This window comes from Cetorhinus maximus, chromosome 1, assembly GCF_964194155.1.
Source record: "Cetorhinus maximus chromosome 1, sCetMax3.hap1.1, whole genome shotgun sequence".
NCBI lineage: Eukaryota > Metazoa > Chordata > Chondrichthyes > Lamniformes > Cetorhinidae > Cetorhinus > Cetorhinus maximus.
This window is the reverse complement of record NC_135879.1, coordinates 25,212,289-25,230,224: the sequence shown is the minus strand read 5'-3', so window position 1 is coordinate 25,230,224 and position 17,936 is coordinate 25,212,289. Positions and strand designations below refer to the sequence as shown.

Here is a 17,936-nt window from a genome sequence, read left to right as displayed (position 1 = left end):
AAGTGGCAAGCAAAAGTAGAATACAAAACAAGCTGGCTCCCATGCAAGATGTATGTTTTTGGTTGTACATAGTGATAAAGTGCATGTTTGCTTGTAAAAATCCTCGTGTCACAGCAGCATATGACCATTAGTTTAAAACAATAGGGATGCATTAGTCATCGTTCTTTCTATTCTCACTCCTTTCTTGTTGCAGCATCTTTGCCCCGATAACCTTCAGTGACAGAAGAGGGAGAACTTGACTCATTTGAATGGAGCAAGTAGTGATTAATATTTCCCATTGAGTTACCTTTCATTTGCACCGTTTATTTCAAAGTTGTTTTGCGCACTTAGCTATCAGATCCCAGAATGTCCTAATGACACTCCATAACCCATAGCTAGGGAGCAGGATCATGTCATCCACAGTTTAGTTTTTGGCTTTGGGAATTCTGAGTTCAGTTCATCCATAATTAGCTCAGGGCTTCTTGGGTACCTCCTAGAGGCTGGTTCATTATTAGCCTGCCTTCAGTTTTTTTTCTATAAAGTTCATTGAGCATACATCATGACATATGGTAGTCTTGGGATAGTTCTCATGGCCCTGAAGTTACTAAGGCCTGAAGTTTATTGCCTTAACCTTTTAGCTGTGATAGTCACATCTCTTGCTTAGCTTCTGATAGTCAAACCAATCCCCAGATTGCCAATATATTGTTTTTGTACTTCAATGATTAATTGTTCATTTGAACAAAAGCTGTGTTGGGGGTTTTGTACATAATTTCTAATATGTTGAATTATAATATATGCAGGAAAATAAACTGGCAGAGAGTCTTTTAATATATATATTTTCCAGAGAAATGCCCAAAGGATTTTAAAAACTTCTAACTCAGGCTATACATGTAACAGTTAGATGTGAGCAGAGCAGATAACCTAGACACAGCCATTGAACTTGAAAAAGTAATTCAGTGTGTGAAACACTTTAAGATGGCTATGTGAGGGGAGTATTGAACAAATATAAGTATCACTGGTACTTGTAATTATAATGTGCACAGAACCATGAACTCTGATCTGTGCTTTAGTTCAGAACATAACATTCCTCTTTCTCTCTTGCTTAGATTAAATCGTTTTTTTTCCATCACAATGAAACGAGTTTGGTCTGTAGATAAAAATAGTTTACATTGGGAATTGGGAAGATTGTGTTTATAACAGGAAGTGGCGCTTGAGAATATAGGCTTATGTGAAAGGTCTCAAATTCGAAACCATGGATTTGCCAGTATCCTAAATGAAAACCTAATGTTTCTGACTGCAGGCTTGGCTTCCTGTCATAGAGCGATCATTTGCAGATGGTTCGCATGGGGACAGTTAAAAGAACAGAAACGAACCTCTCCGAAACACCCCCCCCCCCCCCCCCTCCAAATCATTGTGGGCTCAGACCAGGCATAACTCTGCTAAGCTAAACAAAGAGGAGGAAGTCAGATATGTCATGCTGTTCTGCTACATTCAGCAGAAAGTGCTCTAAGCTTCTGGGACCAACTTCAGGCCTTATAAATATTGGAGAAAGGGGGAGGGGGGTGGAATGTGAGCGGCCAGAATTGCTATTGCATTTTTGGTAATGTCACAGCTCTGGGAGGGGACGGGAGCTGGCGATTGATGGGGTTGGCTCGTTTCTTAGCGCCTATGGAAATTAATCGCACGTTGCTTTATGCTTGTGTTGATTCAGTTATGCTCACAGTGAATCTGCCTGCCGCAACAACTCGGCTGCTCTATCATCGAGTACGAGGAGAGCTCACGGGGGGAAAAAAAAATACTAAATACCAGTCTCCTTATAAAACTTGGTGTACATTGAAGCGCTGCTTCAGAAAGAACTATGGCCACCTCAGTTGCTTCAAAGTAGAAAAGATGGGGTCAAATGTTACTTGCTGAAGTTGTCCTTAAAGCATCTTTTTTTTGTTTCAATAAAATAAATTTGAAACTCAAAAGAGAGCCAGACTATCTTGTTCATCGCTGATAAAATGGAGGTGGGCGGCTTGGTTCTATTTTGCTGGTGGACACAAGCCATGTAAACAGATGTGACCGCAGAGAAAGGCAGCAGCTGAATACTTGCATTGTTCAGCAAATGACTCCAAAGAGTTTGCGCGGAGTTCAGTCAAGCTGCCGGTAGCGAGCTGGAAGAATGAGTTTGTAATAGGGCCCACAAAGCCAGACAGTGCTCGGGCTCAAGAACGTTTCCAACTGAAAACACTCTATTTCATGTTATCCCCTGGAGATTTCTTGAATTCAATAGGCTTTTACAGAGGTATGCTGCTCAGTCTCGTGCAGTTACAGATGTTTCGTGTTCAGACCGAATGAAAAATCTGGAGAGACAAGGCAAATTGCAATAGCTTTGCTGTTTCTGGATATAATCTATAAAGCCCCGAGCGCGCGCGCCCGCGCGCCCGCGCGCGCGCACACGCGCAAACACACAGGGGCAAAAGATTCAAAATGTGACACTTTGATTTTCGTTCATGGAAAAAAAAATTAGCCAGACATAACGCCGCAGAAAAGTATAATCGCGCCTGATTCGATGCAAATAAGGATAACGCGTTGCTGTTAAAAGTCTGGCGAGCCTGCTTTTTGGGGGAATTTAAACGCGCTGGATATGACAACCTAATTTGTATTTGACACGAAGAGTTTAGTGTCCGGCCCTGATGTAACTAATGGGATTTCGGCAGGGAAGCAAAGGAGAGGGATGAACAGTGGAGAGAATCTCAGGCGCTTTACTCAAAAAGTGATGTCGTGTCCATCAACCTCCCCTTTAGTCCCCTCTGACAGGATTGGAGGCGCTTTTCTTTACATGAATGTGTCCCATGCATTCATGGACCTCTTTTAGGCTGATGCCTCCTTTGTTGAGAGTTGAAACCCCGTGGCATGTCCCAGCCCTCGCTCAGCTGCCATATGGCGTGGATGAAGCAGAGAGCTCACAGTGGAAATAAAATCAAACAGCCAGTAACAGATTACATTGATTTATTTTACCCTTAAGTAAAGCTGCTAGGAACACGAGGGCAAAGACTTTCCACTGGTCAAACGCATCTGCTGCAACTAAACGACAGATTCAAATGGTTCCCTTTCCTTTTTATTGAAATGGTTCACAAACGGACTAAACTGTAATTGTCTGACAAGGTATCCGCCTCCATTTCTTAAAAAGCCGCTCCACTTTTCCAAATGCACACCGCCTCAGGCCCCCCGCGCTCCCCGGGTCTGCTGCAAATACCGCAGCTTCCTTCCTTAAAACTTTCTTTCTATTTTTGCGAGCATGGGAATGGAATCTGTTCAGGACGCTGACATGCCTCCCTGCTGCTGCGTGAGAGTTTGGCCAGCTTTCTGATAGTTTGTTAAATGATGCTGAACCCGTCCTGCTAATGGTGGCTGTCAAATTCCAGCAGAGGCGGCCAGAAAATGCTTCGCAGTGGTCTTACTGGGGGTCTCAGGCTGAGCAGGCTGCTTGTCCTGCTGTTGCTGCTGCTGCAAGCTCTCTGCTCTCTTTGTCCTCCCTGCATTCGGGTCAGGAGATCAATCAGGCCTTGACAAAACCTCGAAAGACACCCCAATAAATTGCAAAGTGTGGCGATGCAGTGTGCTGATGAACATACTGCTGAGATTAACATCAGCGTAAGACAGTCATATTCTCAATTTTACCTATGAACTGTCCATTGGAAAAGTTGAAGGCGAACTATGTTACAAGGGCTAACTCTAGACAGCTGAATTACAATCTATGCCGCTTACTTTATTTTAACGTCCTATCTACTTGGACGCCCTGCCTATTATTAAGGGCCGCGGGCTGAAAAGAGCACAGCCAAGACAATAGAGCAAATGGACCTCTGTGCTCTGCTCATTCTGAAACGGAGGGACGCTCAGCGATGTTGCAACACTGCAAAGTGTAATAAAAAGTTTAAAATCAAAAATACGGATTGAAGCTACACACGTTTGCCTGGCCTAACTTTCCAATGTCTCGGGTTGAGGGAAAAAAAAGTCAACTGACTTCTTATAAGGTAGACAAAGGGAAGTGGGGGAGAAAACCACTGTTTAATCAGATAACACACACACACACAGATGCTACACAAAAGTAGAGCTTCTATTCCGTTTGCCAAATCCAGAATGATGAAAAAAAATGCGCTCTTTCAAACTACCGAGCTTAACAGAAATACAATGCCATTTAAAATCAGGAGTCTCGTGATAAACGCGGGGACCGTGTCTGCAGCTTGGTATAAAAAGACATGACAAAGAATAAAGATTAACATAAGAAGCATAGAAACAAACTAGCAAAATGGTGAGGTGGTTAGTAAGATAAACAGAGCTAGAAGTCTCTAGCGGACAGTTTGAATATTATGAATGATCTTTTATGTCAACACTGCAACAATTATATTACGGTTAAGTCTTTCAGTGTTGGCATGTACAGTTGGCATGCGTTTATGTAATTGTGCGGCGTATTTTCTATTCCATATTGTTCCGACTGCTTTTAGTGCAATGCAACAGTTTGTTTAAAATGCAAAAGTTTGGGTAACTATAAGATACTACCGACTAAGTGTGTAGGAATATTTAATGCCATGTGCAGCTTTACTCACTGCAACATTACATGATTAGCAATATTGTATTACTGCTGGCTCTGGCCGAGGTTTTAATACAGTAACAGATGTTTGCGCGTGTACTAAGCAGATCTTCCTTTTGGGGGACGATTTCGCATTATAGGACTTGGGACCACTTTCTGTTGTCACCAATGTCTCGGCTCATTGTGGAAAATTGCAAGCAAGTGATGCGCAGTGTTTTTTTTTGACTGTAGCACTGAATTAGAAAGGAGAGAGAATGCTTTAATAACTTTTTTTTTAGAACTGAAAGGTCAGAGTGTCATATGGATGAAAGGGAATATTGCCTGGACAAATGTTCATCAGCAGCAAGCCTGGCTGAAGACTGAACGCCTGAAGATTGATCGATCCTCCTTTGTCTTCACACTGAGCTCTTTCTGGTATCTAGCACCTGTTGGTGGGGGCAAGGATGATAAATTAAAGTTATATAAAATGCACCAAACATCGACGCGGCCGAAACCCGTAAAAAAAATATTCCAATCAAACGCCATCGCCCTTACTTCCAGTGTGATCAAACTTAATCAGCTCAATAAGTTGTGCAATAACTTCAGTGCCTTTAGACTAGTTGGCAGTTTACACTGGCAAGCCAGGAATATAGAGTTGGGCAGATGCCACGGCTGTACATGAGCTCATTTCAAAGCACGGTTCGCCTCGTCTCGTTTGCATTTGACAATAAAAGCACGGGCGTTTCTTGTGCGTTGGTAAAGAGCCACCTGTAATTTAAAGCTATAATGAAGACTGCAGTGGCTGGTGCCCCATTTATTGCCTCATCAGAATCATTTGCTCAATTAAAGGTGTCTGTAAGGATAAATTGAAACGCGAAAGGGAACATGGAAAGTAAGGGTTTTTTTTTCCAATTGTCAATTTGATAAACAATCTATCTCACCCAAAGACATTTTAACCTCTTTCCCGAATTAGTAGCACAATATGCAAAACTCGGAAACAACAAATGGTTGCTTTCAATAGAAAGCGGCCCCGTCACATTTAATGAAATACAACAGTGCTAATGAATAGTCTAATGAAGCTCGAAATCACCAAATGGAAGACTTGGGATAAAGTAATCTTGCCTCGGGAATGGTTTTGTGACAAATTTAATGGAAAAGCCATCTACCGCTTGGGTATAATATACTGCTGAGATGTTAATTCCAGAGTAACATTTTTGGATTGGCCTATCGGCATCACTTCCACACGACCACAATGTTGCTCACTGTACTGCAATACCATGTTTGTGGATGTCTGCCGCTCCTTCCCGCATCAGTGCAATCGTGCCGGATTCAATAATTTTTGCATCGCAACTTCTAAACTTGATACATCTACTCAAAAAGTTTTTTTAAAATAAAAAATAAAATAAAAGACTGTGTATTTTTGATGCACGTGCCAAGTTGTGTATTTTTTGTGTAGGTAACGGGGTCAATGGGAGTAGGTTGAGATGAATAATCAGCATTGTTGCGTGGAGAAAGGCAACAAAGGCCGTGTGCCTTTCACTGCTGGCTAGTGGGAGCTGCAGGGGTTAATTGTATGAATGCTAATGGCACAGGCTCAGCGGCAGATGCTCGCGTGCCTTCACAAAAATCCTTCTTCAAATTCCTACGACAACAACAAAAAAAAAATGACTGATGTGGTGGCACCCCGGCGATCGAGATGCCAGAATCCTAGCTACATGCCACCTGCCAGATCCATTGTCATTCGATTGACAATGACACCGCTGTTTATTATAGATCAGGACACATTTACAGCACTGCCATTGCCGTTTACTTAGAGACGTCTGACAATTAGCTATCCAACAAGTGAATTTATCACTTTGCAATGCTCGTTAAAGAGAGAAAGGTTTAAATGGAACGTCCAACAGCAAAATAGTAACTCCTTGCAGTAAATTGTTGGTGTCTGCATTAACAAATTCACCCCCGGGAAGATAAAACACAAATGCAACAATACAGGCAATGTTTGACAATATCAATTACAGTGTTAAAAAATAAAAGTTATTCAGAAACAAATCAGCTGCAAGTTAAAATAAAAAGCAACCAATTCAAAATACCCCTTTCACTACACAGTATGAACGGAATTCTAACTTTTCGGTAAGTTTGTGGCTGTGCAGTGTAACGCCTGAAGGCCTTATATTGGTGGTATCTGAGTCGAGCCTACCGCTACCATTAGAGTTTGTGCATCTTGAGGCACGTTTCCCAGTTTGTGTACGCATCTGTACAATAGAGTTTTGTTGTGCACCGTTCAGACTATAAGTGCCACCATGCAATGACTAACTTTATTAAAGTCTGTCTGTGCACTTGGTAATCTGATTTCCAAATTTTGTGTTCAGGCACAATGCAGTAAGTAGCCCCTATCCAACCTAATTAAACCTGGCAGAGTTTTTAGCTGCATTGTACTTGGGGGTGGGGGGCGGGTAGGTGATTATGATCTATAGCCATGTCAAACTTCATTATGGCTTCATCTGCACTTGGTGCTTTAGATGCCAGAGTTTACTTGCTAACTCCACAATGTGGTCTTAAATCCGTATCTAACTTTGTTTGCTTGACGGCGGTGCAACACCAAGGAGATTCTTTGTGTTATTGCCTAGAACTTACGACAAAATGTCTTTCATTTAGTACTTCAGTATTAAGGAATCAGTTTTCACAAAATCAGATGATCCTTTTAGCATTTTGATAAAATACATTTACTGGTTACCATAAACACACAAGCAATAAAAAACTATTATCGATAATATTATAAATGAAAATATCACAGGACACGTACCAATTATTTAATTTTTTCTTATATTAGCACATTTTCATATTTTATTGTGCTGTTTTGAATTATGCAAAATGAATTGTTCGTTCTACCACGATTGCAATGAGTACATTATAGAATTAAACATAAAATAAACAAAACAATTTGGGAATGCACCAACAATTTGGGTCACTGAAAAGATGCAATTCCTCGTCAGAATAATTGTTAAGCCAACAATTTGAAATGAAATGGAGAAGACATTCATAACCCAGTGCAATGGTAAGGGAAGATGCACACGTTTTTCTAAGAAGTGATGTGATACACGACAAATAATGCAGCAGAGGAGGGCAGAGTGGAAACGCTTGTGAGTGGAAAGGATGTTTTCCTGATGAAAGTGCAGAAAGTGAGTTTCATTGCTGAAATTAGCCAGGACAAAGAAAATGCCCCGATACCCTAAAAGTGTTAACTCAAGGGTATGATTTCACAAGCACTAGTAGCTAGCTGGCAATTCAGATGGGAACTTGAAGCAAATATAAGATAAGAAGCTCAGCTCAGGGTCAAACAATATGCCAATGTTGTGACTAGTCTGCTCTGAGTGGCATAATTTAACCACTAAGCCATCGGAGAGCTGAGAATCTAGCTGAGAATTCAAATGTAAAAGTGGCCTAACATCTATATTTCATCAATCAAACCCCTGAAACTCAAGCATAAGAAAGCAGCTAAACACATATTTCACAAAATCTATATTGTTAAAAACATTGTGAATGTGTATCTATGTGCTGTAGTTTAGAATGAATATACACATGCACATGCATGGTGTTGTAGGGTCACTTTGGCCAAACATTGCAGAACAAAAAAAACACTCTCTCTTCAATAACTCATAGTTTAGTATCTCAACCAATTCCAGAAACTGTTGTCCCATCAAATAATCACGTATGAAATAGGAGCAGAAATAGGCCATTCAGCCCCTCAAGCCTGCTCCGCCATTCAATAAGATCATGGCCGATCTGTATGTGTTTCGAATTCCACATTTCCCATCTACCACCTTTGATTCCCTTGCCTAACAAGAATCTATCTACCTCCACCTTAAAAATATTCAATGACCCCGCCTCTACAGTCTTCTGAGGCAGAGAGTTCCAAAGTCGCACAATCCTCTGAGAGAAAAAGTTTCTGTTCATCTCTGTCCTAAAAGGGCGACCCCTATTTTTAAATCAGTGCCCCCTAATTCTGGACACACCCACAAGAAGAAACAACCTTTCCACAACCACCTCGTTAAGGCTGTTCAGAGTCTTATATACTTCAATCAAGTCACCCCTTACTCTTCTAAACTCCAGTGGAAACAAGTCCAGTCGGTCCAACCCTTCCTCATAAGATAACCCGCTCGTTCCAGGAACCAATCTAGTAAACCTCCTTTGAACCACCTCCAATGCATTTACATCCTTCCTTAAATAAGGAGACCAAAACTGCACCAGTATTCAAGGTGTGGTCTCACCAATGCCCTGTATAACTGAAGCATAACATCCTTGTTTTTATGTTCAATTGCTCTCATATCTCCAAAAGCAGAAACAAATCCAATTCAAGAACAATTTCAATGAATCATGAGCTAAAATTATCAATCATATTGTAGCAAACAACATTCTCTGGTAATACAGATACCATGACAATTTCTCATGAATGGCAGAGTTATTGTAACAATGAAACTTAAATCATTAAAAAAAAACAAATGTTTTGGGGGGGGTGGGGGGGAAGTCTCAGTTACCCAAACCATCTTCCAATCATTCTAATGTTCTCAGTCATGACTCAACATACATGGCCTAAGTGTCATGAACATCAAAACCTTTAGTGTACTATCCAAGTATCTCATGACCTGCCTGACTTGGCAGCTGAACTTGAATTTGAACAGTGTGTTCATCAAAAGGTAGTACTAGTCCAGATATTTTTCCTCACATAGGGTTGGAATGCCTAGAAGTAAAACAATGAAATAAACTCAGGGGTTTACTGCCGAAAAAAATCAAGTTGAGAATGCATCATCGCGAAAGCTGGATTTGAAGTCTGTGGTTGTAGAAAACAAACAGGACAGGATAGCACCGAGCTAGAAAATACAAGTGCATATCAAATGAAGTCATAATGCAGCTGTGCAGTGAAGAGAAAGAATAATTAACTAAACAAAAACATAGAGGGGACCAGGCATCAGCTCGCAAGGGAGAAGATTTCAAAGCAGAAGGAGTAAGTTGCAAAATTGCAACAATTTCATTTATGATCACAATATACTACACATCAACCGACACTAACAACAGGGAATGCTAAGAGACTGATCTATGTAAATACATGAAAAACAACATATGTAATTGTATGTTATTGAAAATTTTGAAAAAATTTCCACTTTCGCTCCTTCATTTATCCAATTGTTTCCCCCTGCCATGATTCCACAGCTGCAAGTAAGGGAAATGAACATCATGCTCCCAAACCACTCTGGAATTGATTGGTAGAATAGGCACAATATTGGCTGTAGGTGTGTCTCTCTTTGATTTTCCACTCATTTAGTTCCAGTTTTTCAAACTCCATGGTTGAGATCAAAAATCTAGTGTTTTGGGAGTAGATGTGATACCATGTTGCATCAAAGATAGTTTGCATTTATTTAGCATCTTTAAAATAAGAAAATGTCACAACATTTGGAGAGCGAGAAGAATGGGGTGACAAGTTGAAAGATTTAGGGAAGAAATAACAGAGCTTGGGGCCCAGGCAACTGAAGGTACAGTTGCTAATGATTGCTGAAAAAATGCACAAAAGGCCACAGTAAGAGGAATGGAGACTATGAGGTAGGGTTGTAGGGCTTGAAGAGGTTACAGAGATAGCAAGGAGTAAAGCCATTTAAGAATTTAAACATAAGGATGAGAATTGTAAATTTGTGGCATTGTGGGATCAGCTGCTAATGTAGGTAAGTGATGAAGAAAATGAGAAGTGAGTGGCACCAAGGCAGCATATGGAACCAGGGTTTTGGATGAACAAAAGATTACAAATGTTGCTGACTGAGAGAGCAGTCAGGAGATGACAAAAGCATTAATGCGAGTCTTAGAAGCAAATGAGCCAATTATGGATGAAGGCAGATGCTAAAGAAGTAGATGGCCATTATGTTGGAGAAAAAAGTGGTCAAAGGCTCAACCAAGGCCCAAGAACACTAAATTTGTGAACAATGTTGTTGAGCCTGGGCTATTGGCCAGGGAGGGGTTGAAGTGAATGACAAGTGTATGGATAAAAACAAAAAGCTAAAAGCTACTGCGGATACTGGAAATCCAAAACAAAAACAGAATTACCTGGAAAAACTCAGCAGGTCTGGCAGCATCGGCGGAGCAGAAATCAGTTAACGTTTCGAGCCTTCATGGCCCTTCGGTAGAACTGAAGCATAATATTTCTCCCTTCTTCTAACTATGCTTCAGTTCTGCCGAAGGGCCATGAAGGCTCGAAACGTTAACTGATTTCTGCTCCGCCGATGCTGCCAGACCTGCTGAGTTTTTCCAGGTAATTCTGTTTTTGACAAGTGTATGGAGTCTGTCTTGGAGATCATGCCTTTATCTTTCTAATATTTAGTTGGAGGAAACTACAGTTTATCCAGCACCAGATGTGAGATAATTATTCTGACTGCATGGAGGCAGCAGAGGTGTCAAGAAAAGTAGTGGAGAGCAAGAGCTGGATGTAATTGGTGTAAATTTGGACACTGACCACATTGCTTTGATGATTTTAACAAGGGGAAACATCTAGATAAGGAAGGAGGGGCCTGGGATGGATCATTGAGATACTCTAGAGGTTTTGGTTTGAGGTAGAAAGTGAAGCTATTATTAAAGATACCCTGGCTATGATTGGATAGATAGGAGTGAAATCAATCAAGGACAATCTGACAGACTTGGACAATGAAGAAGACTACTGGAGGAGGATTGTTTGATTGACTGTGCCAAAGATTATTGAGTATTCACTAAAGATGAAATGACATAATGCAACATGGTCACAGTCATTAAATAGCATTGTATGTTCTTGCTTTAACACAGTGTACTTCTTTATTAGAAATTAATACTTCTGGCAATTCAATCTACCATTTGTGCCATTGCTGTAGCAATCTTAACATTATATGGTGTTGTAAAGTAAGTGGAATTTCCAAAAATGCAGCCCATGTGGTTTCTCATAGAGTCATAGCATCATAGAATTATATAGCACAGAAACAGGCCCTTTGGCCCATCGTGTCTGTGATGGCCATCAAGCACCTATATAATCCTATTTTCCAGCAATTGGCCTGTAGCCCTGCATGCTATGGCATTTCAAGTGCTCATCTAAATGCTTCTTAAATGTTGTGAGAGTTCCAGCCTCTACCACCCCCTCAGGCAGTGTGTTCCAGATTCCAACCACCCTCTGGGTGAAAATATTTTTCTTCAAATCCCCTCTAAACCTCCTGCCCTTACATTAAATCTATGCCCTCTGGTTATTAACACCTCCGCCAAGAGGAAAAGTTTCTTCCTATCTACCCTATCTATGCCCCTCATAATTTTGTATACCTCCATCAGGTCTTTCCTCAGCCTTCTCTGCTCCAAGGAAAACAACCCTAGCCTATCCAGTCTCTCTTCATAGAATGCAAGCAGTCACAAATGACTCGAAGAATAACTTATATATTATGCTACTTTAGAGAACTTCGTCGTTGGTATATCAATGTCAGAACGATCAATCGTTTAAGCAGCTGAACTATCAATATTTTAAGTTTCTTTTTTTCTTTCTTGACAGTTGTGGCGCTATTTAATGAGAAAATTAAGGTTCAAATGCCGAAAATAAGCCATGTTAAATTGAAGTATGAGTACTTCAGAATAAAAGGGAGAGGGGAAGAAAATAAACACTGAGCATAAGCAGAAAAGGAATTAGAGCAGGTAGCTAAAGGAAAGGCTGAAAAGAGTGACATTGAGCATAATTTCCAGTAAAACGGACAGCGAAGTTAATGAAGCTCGCCATTACTTATGTGCAGATGATACAGCAACTTCAGTTGAGGGCAGATACGAGGTTAAAAAGCTGCTGTCTGAGATGTGCTGCTCCGCTGTAAGCTTAACGAAAAGTGGCAGCTCACTGGTTGCCTCACCGATTAAATGAATTGAATGGCGTGAAGTTGCGGTACAGTGCTTGCACGCTAAATACGAACTTAAATTCCAAATAAAGGTTAAAACTTAAACGTGCAAGGGCAAGTCTAACTAATGGCAGGCATGTTAGATTCACTCCTACAGTAAATTATGGATCTTTATGTGGCTTTTGAAGTTAGAGAGACATGTGAGAAAGATCGCTAGAGAAATTTCCAGGGCGCAGGTTGAAAGCTCCATCACTGATAAAATTTAAGGAGGGGATGAATGCAAAGTAAACCAGAGTCAGAAGAGCAGAAGATATTTTTTGTAAAAGGTAACAGTCTTGTGTACATATTTACAAAATTACTTTTACTTAAATATTCCAAGTGTTCAATACCTCTTATAATGGGCATTATATTAACATTATATATAAAAACTGCTTGAAGCACACATCATTCTAGAGGGTACTTCAAGCCTCCTAAGAGCAGAATATAAAATGCTCATGAATATGAAGATTTACTTTGTTCACAATTTGCAGCAAAATCATAAGTTCAAATATAATGAGTGCATTTATGATTTTGCTGCAAGTAGTAAAGATAATTTTTTGCTTTATGTTCATACTACTGCCTTTCTTTCAACTGTATCAAAACTTCAACATCTTGCTCCAAATCCATCAGGAAGACAGTAAACCAGACATGGAGGGGTGCCAGGTGGGGGAGGGAGGATTTCATCTGTTAGCTATAAAACATAAAAGGTAGCCATTTAAAAGCAGCCAACCTTGTCTGTGACTACTTAATTGAGAACTTCTTGAAAGTTGCACATCAAAGTCAGTAAACGAAAACAGCCATCTTTGTAATCATACTTCAATGATATTCTTATCCACACATTCTATCTTAGCAAACAGTCATCATCCAGCAATAACTTAGGTAATAGTATCAGAACAATGTAAATAGACTATTGCTGAGCTATTGAGGAATTTCCACATTACTCTTTCATTATCTAATCGAGGCAGTATTGACGCTATTGAGCTGTCCGCAGCATCAAGACCCTATAATTGCAATGAAGTCCAAATTTGTTTTTTTCATAAACAGCAGTTACTCAAAGTTCTATTGTATGCTGTTTAAGAAAGTTGTAAACAGCTGTAATACTTTTTAAAAATCAACAAAAAGTATTCACTGAAGGGCATCCTGGGTATCGAATTGCCACACAAGCTCTTTATTTCTATTAAACCAGACTTTTGACCACATGGTTTTCTTCATATTTCCATAGTTAGTCAATGACTATTTTTTTCAACATTGTGGCTATTCATCCCTTAACCACAGCGGTGGCCCCACTGCCTTGGTTATCACCTCCGGCTTCCAAAACTGAAAAGAATTGAAATCCATTCCTCCAGAAAGATTTCAGAAAGTGTGGATAGCCTTGTTGATTTTCTTAATGTTCTATTTGAGTGGAATTCTAGGATTCTGAATTTTTAGATCTGGATTTTTAGAACAAATTATCCATAAATTTCACCAGTGTCAGCTGAGAACGAAGAACCAGGCATTTTGACTTTTTCAAAAAATGTTTCCACCATTGTAAAGTTGTTGCTGCTCTTTATATGATAATTTCTTCACAGAGATAACCTCAGCAGGGGTACCTATGATTTTTAAGTTTTGGCCTGCATTTTAGTCATGTAAGTATTATATACATATTTTTGTTCTACCAATGACCAAGTTACAGCAGTTGAAGTTAATATTTCTGGTTTGTATGTAAGAAAATAATTCGCATTTAAATAGGGGCATCCCAAAATGCTTTATGGTCAATTGGGTACTTTTATGGTTTATTTTCTGTTGCAGTGTAGGAAACATTAAAATATACTGTGTATATATTTGTTAAGATACTGTAATGTTGCAAAAGCTTTTTTTAAATACTTATATACCCACTAATCTGAAATCCATGACCAAGAACTAGGAAGGTGGTGAATTCAATTTGACCAAAAGAGAAAAAGGTGCCATTTGGTTGTGCATCAATGAAGCCAAAATATTTCAAACTTTTCCCAAATCAGTAGTCATCATCAGCGAAAGCAAACATGTTCACTGGGAAAGTTCAATGTGATGGGATAATTACAGTGGATCAAGGGAAAAATGGATCTCTTCTGTTTTACATTGCAAAGTCTGAAACTATACAATATCTGATACCAGCTCCAAAGAACATTCATGATCAATTGCATAGTACTACTAAAGAAGTGCTACTGAAGACACTTCCTGCACAACTGCATCCTCATTTGGTCACTGCAGTTCCAAATAACACACATGGTACAGTAAAGGCAAAAGTAAAAGAGAACCTTGCAATGCTGAGCAGAGAATTTGGGCCTGCTTTGCCTCCTCCTCAGACACTGTGTGTTTCTCTTTCTGGTACTTCAAGTGCTTTTTTATTATGGAGGTTGAAGCTTGCCTGTTCCTGTTGTTCAGTTTGACAATGCAAATGCATCTGTCACTTCTACAGTCTCTGGCACTGCTACAATATCTGAGTCAGATGCAACAAAATCAGCAGCATCAGAATTAAATTTGTATTGTGGTAATGAGATAAAATCTGCTACAAATTTAGCAGGGACCTAGTCTCCGAGAAATAGGCCGAGAAAGAAAGTCACCCTACATGTCTACTGAGAGCATCTGCAGTGCCATACTTGCTGCTACCAATCCAACACCCAGTGTTGCCAGTCCAAGGCTGTGAATGTTGCAAAAAAAAACTATTTCATTTTCCTCAGGCCAAAGCAGGAGATATCCATTGCCAAGAAAATAAACCAACAAAGCAACACCTGTCATCTGGCAACATTTAACAGTTCATCTGGATAGAGAACTGAATCAATTTGCATTATTTAAACGGTTATTATTAGCAGGAATAAACAAAGGGAGCACAAGAGCAGTGTTAATCACACATCTGAAACAATTTCATGCAGAAACAGTTATTTTGGTTACTTGGAAAGTGAATATTTTAGACACAACCATTGCTGATTCACAAGCAATACCAGAGACAGGAGAGGAGCTTTAAAAAAAAGCCTTAGCATTCCTTAACAGAATCTGATCTGTCATCTCAAAATTCTGTTTCTGATACATTGCTTACTTTTGACTATTGACTGAACCCCCACCGCTCACAAAAGCAAAGAAAATAACCCCAATTCAGCAGTACTTGGAGCACAGAAATATTTCTCCAAAAAAACCATCTGGTTATTGGAAAGGAAATATTTAGTTTAGTGGGGAAGGGAGTGAAGTCTGGTAAGCATATATATAGAAGTCTAGGACACAAACAAGTTAGCCCACAAGAAAGTGTAGTTTTATAACTAGGACCTAAGTTCAAATTTAACCCAAACACATGGGATAAAGGTATCTTTTCTTTGGTAGTTTATATGAGATGCATTTAAGCAGCTAAGCTCAACTCAATTTCTAATGGGATGAGGCCAAAGTCATGGAACTGAATGTACTTTAGCACAGAAACAACATTAACTTGGCAGTTTAAATTACACAAGAAAAACCGATGTTAGAATATTAGGAGGTGCTCTTCTGAAACTGGTAGTAAGTTATATCGATTGGAGTAGCTTTGTTCTCAATCAAACTTTATCCTGGCAATATTTATTAACCAATAGTGCTAAAAAAAAATGATCAAGGGGTATAGTAGCACAGTGGTTAAGCAGCACAATGGCTGAGGAATGCATAACTGCAGAAGTGTCATGGGTGTTAACACTGCACTTCATGAAGTGCTGAAAACTCCATACATTCACAGTGGCTTTTCCTCCAGGAAGCCGTCAAGGTGCTGGACAAATGACAAGTTCACTTCTGGCAGGCAGCTGTGATGGGGCACAGAATGTTACATTGATGGAGGCACTCTGTGCTGAACATCAGATTAACCTGATTAAAGTAAGTGATAACAAGAAGCTCGGTGAGTGGGTAGGTCTGTGCAAAATAGATTGAGAAGGGAAACATCGCAAGGTTGTAAGCTGCCTCCATGTTGCTGTCAAGGATTATGGCAAAGACTCATAAGCCAAGGATATAGTTGACAATTATTTCAGGGCAAAGTAACATGTTTCATAAATAAGTACAAACATTTCCAAAACAGAGTAGTGGTGGTGTAAATGGACTAGTAATCCAGAGGCCTGAACAAATTATCTGGAGACATGAATTCAAATCCCACCATGGCAGCTGAGGAGTTTAAATTCAATTAAATAAATCTAGATTTTAAAAAGTAGTATCAGCAATAGTGACCATGAAACCTCCAGTCTGTTGTAAAAACCCATTGGATTCACTAATGCTCTTTAGGAAAGGAAATTTGCTGTCCTTATTTTATCTGGCCTATATATGACTCCAGTCCCACAGCAATGTGGTTACCCTCTGAAATAACCCAGCAAGCCACTCAGTTGTATTTAAGAAGGTGAATCACTGTCACCTTCTAAAGGGAAATTAGGAATAGGCAATAAATGTTGGCCTTGCCAGCAATGCACACATCCCATGATTAAATTAAAAATATTTGCCATTATCACATTGCTGGCTGGGATCTTGCTGAGTGCAAATTGACTGCTGCATTTCTTACATTACAACAGTAACTACACTTTTTAGGAAAGTACTTACTTGGCTGTAAAGTACTTTGGAATATCCTGAGATCATGAAATACATTATAGAAATTTATTTCTAGTCATGTGATACTTGATCTGGGAATACTTGATACTGATATAAGTGGAAAAGGGGGTCCCATTCCTCACCACTTATATTTATTATCTGACAAAAGAAAATTGGATTAAAATCTTCACTATATGTTTTTCAACCAAGGAATGAATTGGAATATTCTTGTGCCTCTTTTTAAGTGTTTGTACAATACACAAAAAAGAACAGGGAGTAAAATTAGTACACTTTTATGTCCTGATAGTTGGGCAACATTAAGTGCATTTATTTCTACCTAGTTATCTTTTGGGCAGTGAGTTGGCTGAATTCCAAAGGAGACAGCACTTGAATGGCGGTTATCATTGAATACTGGGCAATAGATTTTCATCTGATGTGTTGATTGAAGTGAGGTCTTGTGGTATCCTTACATGTGGGCCAGATGCTCCCAGTTCAAGACCCACTTCAATGCTTGATGGCCATAGACGAGGTGTTCATAACACAGCCAAAAAGGTTGATAATAGCCTGTAAATCCTTCCAATATGCCTGATGGCAGGTGGTAAGTGTGGAAGAATTTCCTGGTCAGCCATATTGCAGAAGGCAATGGCAGTACTTTGCCAAGCATAATCATGGCCTAACCCAATGGAAGTCCATAGTTGCTAATGCCCTCTTCGGGCATTGTACCTGAAGGGGGAGGAGTGTTGCTTGAAGGCAAAATGCTACTTTCACCATCCCACAGGTGATATGGTTGACCTTGAAGAAATGGAATTACTGTGTCAATCCAGCAGCTGCAAATATGGCCACCAGTAAAGTATGATGAAGGCAACATGATGAAATTAATGTGCATATTCACTCTTTGACACATGGCATTTAATTTCAATATATTAAGATAGGGAAGTAGTAGTGCA

At 39.7% G+C, this 17,936-nt stretch overlaps 1 pseudogene; it reads left to right on the top strand.

Annotated features, from left to right (window-relative positions):
* Positions 1 to 16,074: 16,074 nt before the first annotated feature.
* On the top strand, positions 16,075 to 16,455 carry LOC144682036 (small ribosomal subunit protein eS12 pseudogene; annotated as a pseudogene).
* Positions 16,456 to 17,936: the final 1,481 nt, after the last annotated feature.